This window comes from Ahaetulla prasina, chromosome 2 (genome assembly GCF_028640845.1).
Source record: "Ahaetulla prasina isolate Xishuangbanna chromosome 2, ASM2864084v1, whole genome shotgun sequence".
NCBI classification, from domain to species: Eukaryota; Metazoa; Chordata; class Lepidosauria; order Squamata; family Colubridae; genus Ahaetulla; species Ahaetulla prasina.
Genome location: NC_080540.1, coordinates 161,107,784 through 161,115,941, shown reverse-complemented (window position 1 = coordinate 161,115,941; position 8,158 = coordinate 161,107,784). Strand labels below are relative to the sequence as shown.

The 8,158-nt window shown below is 37.5% G+C and overlaps 1 protein-coding gene across 1 annotated transcript in view; it reads left to right on the top strand.

Moving 5' to 3' along the window:
- The first annotated feature begins 374 nt into the window (after positions 1 to 374).
- Positions 375 to 8,158, top strand: part of SP7 (Sp7 transcription factor) — a 56,971-nt gene continuing 49,187 nt past the window's right edge. Inside the window, exon 1 of the mRNA XM_058169874.1 lies at positions 375 to 486. The gene's annotated coding sequence lies outside the window, so the exon portion shown is untranslated. The remainder of the gene's footprint in view (positions 487 to 8,158) is intronic.

Genomic DNA, 8,158 nt, shown 5'->3' with positions numbered 1-8,158 from the left:
TCTTTCTATCCCTGTTCCCCTCCTCTTTTTCACCCTCCAAAGTCTGAGAAGGGGGGGGGGGTTAAGAATAGGAGAAGCCACTCATTCTTGAAGATGTTGACTGTTCTCTCCCCCCCCCCCCATACCACCACCACCACTACCACAGTCCCTCCTCCTTTATTGGATACTAGCGGGTCCTCAAAGGCTCCCAGGCTGTAATTAGAGGGTGGATCCTGTAAAGCAGAGGAGCTCTCTCTCTCTCCCCAGTCTCTTCTAACTACAGACCAACCCGTTCTCTCTTTTTTTTGCTTGTCTCTCTCCTTCCTCCTAAAAAAAAAACCTGCAGCAAACCCCTCAGGCTGGGACAGAGATGGCAACGCCACTGCTCGAGGTAACCTTCCTCCTGGGTGCGATCAGGGGCCCTAGAGAGTCCTGACTTGAAGCAATCTGGAGCTTTCCTCAGACCAGGTGGGAAGTAAAGTCCAAACCTAAAGGATCTGGTAAAAAGTAAGCAGCTATTACTTTATTTACCTTCTTCTCTTTTCCTCCTTGTTTTTTTTTTTTAAAAATAAAAGAACCACGGCAGGCAGGCAAGCAGGCTTTTAAATTTCAGAAGTTGGAAAGCTGCAATTTAAGGCTTGGGGGGGGACCGTGGACAACTTGAAGAGGCTGTATCAAAGGTTAGCAGCAGACTGATCAAGGTTATTTCATCCCAACTTTTGAAAGAAAGAAAAAAGTCCGTTTGATGTTGGAAGGTTTCCTTTCTGAATTGCCTTGAGTGTCATCTGTATTTAGTTTGTCACGAAGGCGGACTTTATTATTCTTTTTAAAACGATTATTCAATTTCCTAATGTAATGGATGTGTATAACTCTTCCCCTCCCATCCGAACTCTCATTGATTAGAGAAACTGCAAATGTTTCTCCAATCTGATTTTGAAAGAGAAATGTTGTATCCAGAAAAAAAATATATTTCATTTTGAAATATATCACCACACCCCTGCTTCTGGAGAGAGTAGTAAAAAAACCTCCTGGAGAAAACCAACTTCTCAACCACCGTATTCACAAATATTTAGGTTTCATCTGAGGACAAAAATCTTAGTTCAGGGCTATTTTCAGATTTTGGCTACAGATATTTTCTTCCTCTCATTTAGCTGTTCTGTTTACAGCCTTGTTTTTAACTTAAAAATATACTAAAAGCTAGGAGCTGGTTAATGTAAAAGTGTAAAGTTTGAAGATTTGAAATATCAGGTTGATAGTAACCTTTTTAAAATTAAATATGTGATTAAGAATTGATTCTAAAATAAACCCAGTATCAAGCATAGAGGGTTTTTTTATTATTATGGCAAGTTCTTTGAAGTTTGGTTTTTTAAAAAAGAGTTGAGTAATATAGGCTGAAAATAGGTGAACTAGTAAGGTTATGTTTCACATTTTTAAAAAATCTAGATACAGACTTCCCTTCCTTCAAGGCTTAAATGTGCAATCTTGGAAAAATGAAACATAGAGGCTAAATAGTGACATTTCATTAGTCAGGATTCCATTCTTGGCATTAGACTTAGGTGTTCCAAGGGAGAGAAAAAGTTTATTTGCTTTGTTGAACAAAAAATTATTAGAAGTACTGGCGCTTAGTCAACCACTGAAAAAATTAAAAATCAGCTAAATACATACCATAGGGAAACACACACATTTTAAAATAATGTGATTCTTGCTAGCTGTCACATAAAGTGTTCAGGAAGGTTTTTTTAGTTATTAAATAGGATTATTTTAATTACAAGAGTACTGCATAGTTGATTCATTTGGCTAAAACACCTTCTTTCCTAGCAGAAACTATTTTTGTCCATCTAAGGTAGTATTAAATAATACCGGTTATATTAAGAGTATTATCTCTCTTAATACAGTGGCTATATAGATCCATTTTATTTCATCCCACATTGCAGAAATGGAAATAAACCTGAAAGCCAATGACTTGTTGAAACCAAAAGATTTCAACTGATTATTTTGGTTCACGATTCAGCTAGCTCTCAAACAAATTATATCTTGACTGAAAAATGACATTGGGCTTAATATTTGGTTGACTGAATGGTCTAAAATATGTATAGATTGGTAATATTCTTAAAACGTAATTGGCTGACTGTGATCCAGGGACCGTGGTACATAGTACCTCTTTATTACAATTGCAACACCAGATTATTGGGAAATTGCAGTTGCTCCACTGATCTTAACTAATCATTAAGTCATCTTTAATCTATGGGGTTGTCATGGAATTGTCTTGTAAAGTCAAGCCATTGATCTCCCTAGCGTTGATGGCTCTCAAATGCAACTGTCTTTGAGCATCTGAAAACGGAGTTGCTGGAAGACTGCACCTGAGAACTTCTATAAAGCAAATGCTCCTTAACTTAGCTTTAACAGCTACACTTGCAAAAGAACATTTCATTTAATATGAGATGGAAGATTGCGATGTAGCTAAATTCTTAGATAACATTAATTATTGTTATGGACAATGCTCAGTTTGATCCAAGCAAGCTTTGCTGTACTGGCATTTATAGCAGTAAGTTTGTCACGGACTAATGCAATGTTCATTAAAATTGGCAACTATAAAATAAAACCTTCAGTTAAAGTCTGTGTGAAATAGTTGTTCTCTCCTTTGCAGTGTGCTAGGTCACATTTTCAGTTGTTCTGAAACAATCAAGCATGTTCCAAGTTCTGATACATCCCTCAGAAGTGTTGGCCAAGAATTCTGGGATTTTAAGTCCAACATGTAGGGAAACACTAGTTGGGGATACTGGTCTGTACATTGGGGACCAATTGACATTACTCTTTCATTTTGGATTGTGGTTTTAAAAACAAGAAAAGTAGCAAAATAAGGATAGAAATGGAGCAGATCACACAATCAAATGTATCTCACTAAAGGTTACCTTAATTTTTTTGCTCCAAAGATGGCCTTCACCCAAATATCTAAAAGGGAAGCACACCTACATTTTGCAATATGAAGAAACTATTGATTGGTAGGACCATTATCAACTTTTCTCTCTGTATACATGGGAGGAAAGAGGATGCAACGTGTCTTAGAAGGAAAGAAAGAGGCCGACCCATTTAAGCTCCTCAAAAGTGCTCCTGTGAATTGTGCCTTTCAGTAACTAAGAGCAACTGATTTCAGAAATTATGGCGTATCCACATAAAAACAGAGAAGCTTTTCAGATATTTAAAGAGATATTGCCAGCAGCTGGCATTGCTTTGATCACTGGGATCATCTGCCTGGGAGTTCCTGTACTGGCATTTCCTTTGCGATACTAACTTTCCTTTGCTTAGCAATGTCTTGACATTTTTGAACAGATCTCTGTTTTGTTCTGGACACTTTGCACCTTTTTAGAAGGAAGAAGAAACAATCGGGAAGGGGCACATTGGATTCAAAATGTACCCCAACCATTTTATGGCCATTTCTTTCCTCCTAAAAAGGAAGAGTCAGCTCAAGAGGATAAATAAGAAAAAGAACTAATCAGAGAGCGTTTGTTCTTGAACAACAAATAAATGTAGCGGATAAACTAAAAATGCATATAACTGTTGACATGAAAGCTCATGCCGTAATACGTTTATTCGTTTTTAATTTTCAGAAAGATAGCTGTGTTAGTGATTTGCAGCAGCCCTGCAACTTGAAAAAGTGTATGCATAATGCGCCAAAGTGTATTTATTGTATATCTAATAATAAATTTGTTGGTCTTTAAGGAACTGCAAGATTTTTTTATTGTTAATCTTTTAAGTTTGAGGAACGGAACTATTCTGTGTTGAATAAACTAAAATAAGCAGAACAGTTGACAAATCAGTCCACCCACCATTGCCATCACCACCCGCTTCTCAGAACACTTCCCTCTTGGAAAATGTTGTTTTTATATATTTCATTTTGGACTTTTGTTACCTGTCCTGGAAAATATTTAAATGGAAGCAAATGTTTTAAATTAATATCGGCAAATATGCACAAAAGAAGGGCTGGGTTACTGCCAGTGTTCAATTTCTTTTTAAGAGAAAGAGAAAGTTGTTATATATTTGTTGGCCCTTGTACAATACGAAAAGAGTTAATTTTGTAATCAGCTATTTTTCAGAAGTTATTGGAATGCAGAAATAGTTAAGATTTTGGATACAATATCAATCAGAATGAACGTGGATGTAAGAGACTCTGATTGTTCAACGATGATGTGGGATTAGAGATTACTATATTATATAACCTGTTATCACTTGCAGAACAGAAAAGAAAGATTCTTGGGTTCTTTGCCCTTAGTTTGGAAAAAGGAGTTGGATTTAGAGGGAAAAGCCAAGAGTCATTCATTTTCCATCCAGTTTTGGACTGAACGTATTAGGTTAGCCCAGTCATTCCCAAACTATTTGCTGAGAAACAGATGAATGATGTAAGAAAACAGCCAGTAGTATAGGGGGACAGCATTAATAATTAAAACTTCCCATGAAATCTAAAGCATCTCTCTTTAGAAACTGCTTTTTTTTTTTAGTATCTGAATTATCTATTATCTTAATGGCTTCCAATCAGCCTACATGGGGCAGTCTCTCTCTCTCTCTCTGTGTGTGTGTGTGTGTGTGTGTGTGTGTGTGTGTATCTGTATCCTAGGCTGTCTATGGCATCTCTGCATGAATCACTGCCCTGGGATTCTTCCTTCTAATTAGATACCTTTTGGAGTGTAATCCACTTCTATTACCAAATGTCCAAGAAATGTGCTATTTTTCTTTCTGATACTTTGCCAGTGAGTGAGTCATTTGCTTCTTCAGCACACTGCAATGTTGATCGTATAGATTCCATTTTACTAAGTTGCTGCCCAGTTTGTCAAGAAGCGAAAGGAGAAACAGAAATACGGTAGTTTCTATTTCTGCACTCTGATGATTGAATTTAACAAAGTCTTCATTAAACACAGTGGAACTTACTTACAAGTAAATATTATCCATTATTTATCTATTTGTTATTCCAACACAGTTTAATATAGTGCGAATGCTAAGCGTGACTGGAACCTGTCCAACAAAATCTCAATTTATGTGGGTACTTGGAGCCAAGCTTGAGGCTTTAAAGCATTTATTGAATTTCCCAGAAGATGTCGCCCCTGCTTATGATCCTAAAGTGTGACTGTTTATCAACGCTGAATCTATTAATCAATGTGGTTTGTTATACTGTGATTCCTGCACTCCTCAACAATGCTCTAATGGACTAGTTTATAATGGTGATCAGATCACCAATCTCCCCATTTCATATGCTATTTTAAATCCACTACAAATCTCATTTATTTTTCCTCCCTCTCTCCCTTGTTTGACATTTTGCGTTTGACTCCTTGTACTACCCAGCAGTTAAAATATGGATCTTCTAGAAACAATACTTTTTAAAAACCTGTAGCCAAGCTAATTCTCTCCTTTTTAAAATAAAGGAACAAACTGCTGATTAGAACCTGTATTAACACACTAATATTACCAGCATTATCTAATGAAAAGAGGGTCTTTTTTTTTGAATGGGTGAATTTTAGGATTAATGGAAAGCAGGTATAGTGAAACTATGGTATCTATCAGCACATTGACTGAAAAATCAAGACTGTAGAGCATTTTAAGTTTGGAGAGAGAGGAATATAAAGAGCAATAGCACTTACACTTATATACCGCTTCACACTGCTTTACAGTCCTCTCTAAGCAGTTTACAAAATCAGCATATTGCCCCCAACAATCCGGGTCCTCATTTTACCGACCTCGGAAGGTTGGAAGGCTGAGCCAACCTTGAGCTGGTGAGAATTGAACTCCTGGAGTGAGCAGTGACTTAGCCTGCAGTATTGCATTCTAACCACTGCGCCACCACTGCTCTTTTGTATGCAAAATAAATAGTATGCTATAAGTGGAAAGGGAGAAATCTCTCCTTCTCTGAACTCTGTTTCACCCTATCATAGTGATTGACAGTCGCAGTGGCACAGATAGGTCATATTTAACTTTTTTTGTGTTTATAGGTGTACCACTGCCATCCCCTCTTAGTTGATCAGCGGGCGTTCTTTATCTTACTTTAACAAGTGAGACTTCCATCTAGCTTTGTTTGTTAGCTTTGCTTACAGATCACATAAGTACACATTTTTTCTACTGGTCTTGGCTGATTGTTCTTATTCAGCCTGCAGAATGGCACCTAGGCTGCCTCTTCATCCCTTAAGGGTGCCATGATAAAGTAAATTCAAAGCTAATTAAGAAGTTAAAAATGTGGCAAGATAGGGATCAGAAGTAGGGACCGCAAATGTTTTGCTATTAAGAGTTTTTTTTGTCAAGCTCAAGGGCCCATGAATAGTACTTTAACTCAGTTATGAGGAACAATCCAAAGTGTACAGATGTACGGTATATGTGGTACCTTGCTCAATAGTAGTAACTGTGAGAGGGATCTTGGATTCCTAGTGGGCAACCATTTAAATATGAGCCAGCAGTGTGCAGCAGCTGCCAAAAAAGCCAACACAGTTCTGGGCTGCATAAACAGAGGGATAGAAGCAAGATCACGTGAAATGTTAATACCCCTTTATAATGCCTTGGTAAGGTTACACTTGGAATACTGCATCCAGTTTTGGTCACCACGATGTAAAAAAGATGTCAAGACTCTAGAAAGAGTGCAGACAACAGCAACAAAGATGATTAGGAGACTGGAGGCTAAAACATATGAAGAACGGTTGCAGGAACTCGGTATGTCTAGTTTAATGAAAAGAAGGACTAAGGGAGACATGATAGCAGTGTTCCAATATCTCAGGGGCTGCCACAAAGAAGAGGGAGTCAAACTATTCTCCAAAGCACCTGAGGGAAGAACAAGAAGCAATGGGTGGAAACTAATTAAGGAGAGAAGCAACTTAGAACTAAGGAGAAATTTCCTGAAAGTTAGAACAATTAATCAGTGGAACAACTTGTCTCTAGAAATTGTGAATGCTCCAACACTGGAAGTTTTTAAGAAGATGTTGGATAACCATTTGTCTGAAGTGGTATAGGGTTTCTTGCCTAAACAGGGGGTTGGACTAGAAGACCTCCAAGGTCCCTTCCAACTCTTGTTTATTCTATTCTATTCTATTCTATCCTATCCTATCCTATCCTATCCTATCCTATCCTATCCTATCCTATCCTATCCTATCCTATCCTATCCTATCCTATCCTATCCTATCCTATTCTATTGTTGTCTGTGCATAAATGATATAAACCTCAATAGAAATTGGGCCCTTTGCATGAAAAGTCCATTGTACTGAGATCTAATCATGAAGCTTATTAATGTTAGGTGCCATTCCTTGTTACATAAGATTAATTCCAAATATTGGAGTCTGGTTTGAACATATCTGCAATGTAATCAGCTGCCTGTGTTTCTGTATATGTTAGGATTGGTCATTCAGCAAAACAATTGTTGGTAAAATCCTGACATGGTGGTATTATTACTTCAGATAGCAGGCAAAGTATAGTTTAAAAATATCCTTCTGCATTTAAAAATAAGCAGTTCTTTCAGGTTGAAAGAAGGTGCTTCAGAAAAAGCAGGTAAAGTCCAGCCTACTTTTGTGCATTTTCTACTTCTAAGTATTTAATTGTGTGCTGCAAAATTTGGTGACCATTTCTGAAGTGGTACAGTCTGCCTCATCACCTCAGAATTCCACCCACCTCATTTTGCTGCAGGAATAGACTGGGCCTGTATTATTATTGTTCTTCGCATTTTATTTCACCTTATTATGTACAACTCAAGGTGGAAAACATGCCTAATACTTTTTGCCTCCTTCACTTTGAAACTTTTCAAGAAAGGGTAGTAGATAGGTCTCTTTGGAGGTTTTGTCTAGATAAAGGAGGTATAATTAGGCTCTACATTACGTGATTACCCAGCCAGAAATTCTTCAGTCAAAAGACAGAAATTTAATATTGTAGCTCAAAGTAACTAGACGTTCCCAACATTTCAGGGGGTTAAATAATAAATAAATTACAGGTCAAAGAAATTCACCCATCTTCATTATCGTGTCCCTTGAATGTTTAGCTCAGGTGTGTCCAACCCACAGGGTACAGGCCACATGTGGCTCTGGACAGCTAGTTAGGTGCCCCACAACATAAAAAAAGGTTAAGATTATTATGTGATTTATGCATGTTAATTATATTATACTTTTAATATGCGGCCCAAGAGCATTCTTCTTCACTCAGGGTAGCCCAGGCAAGCTAA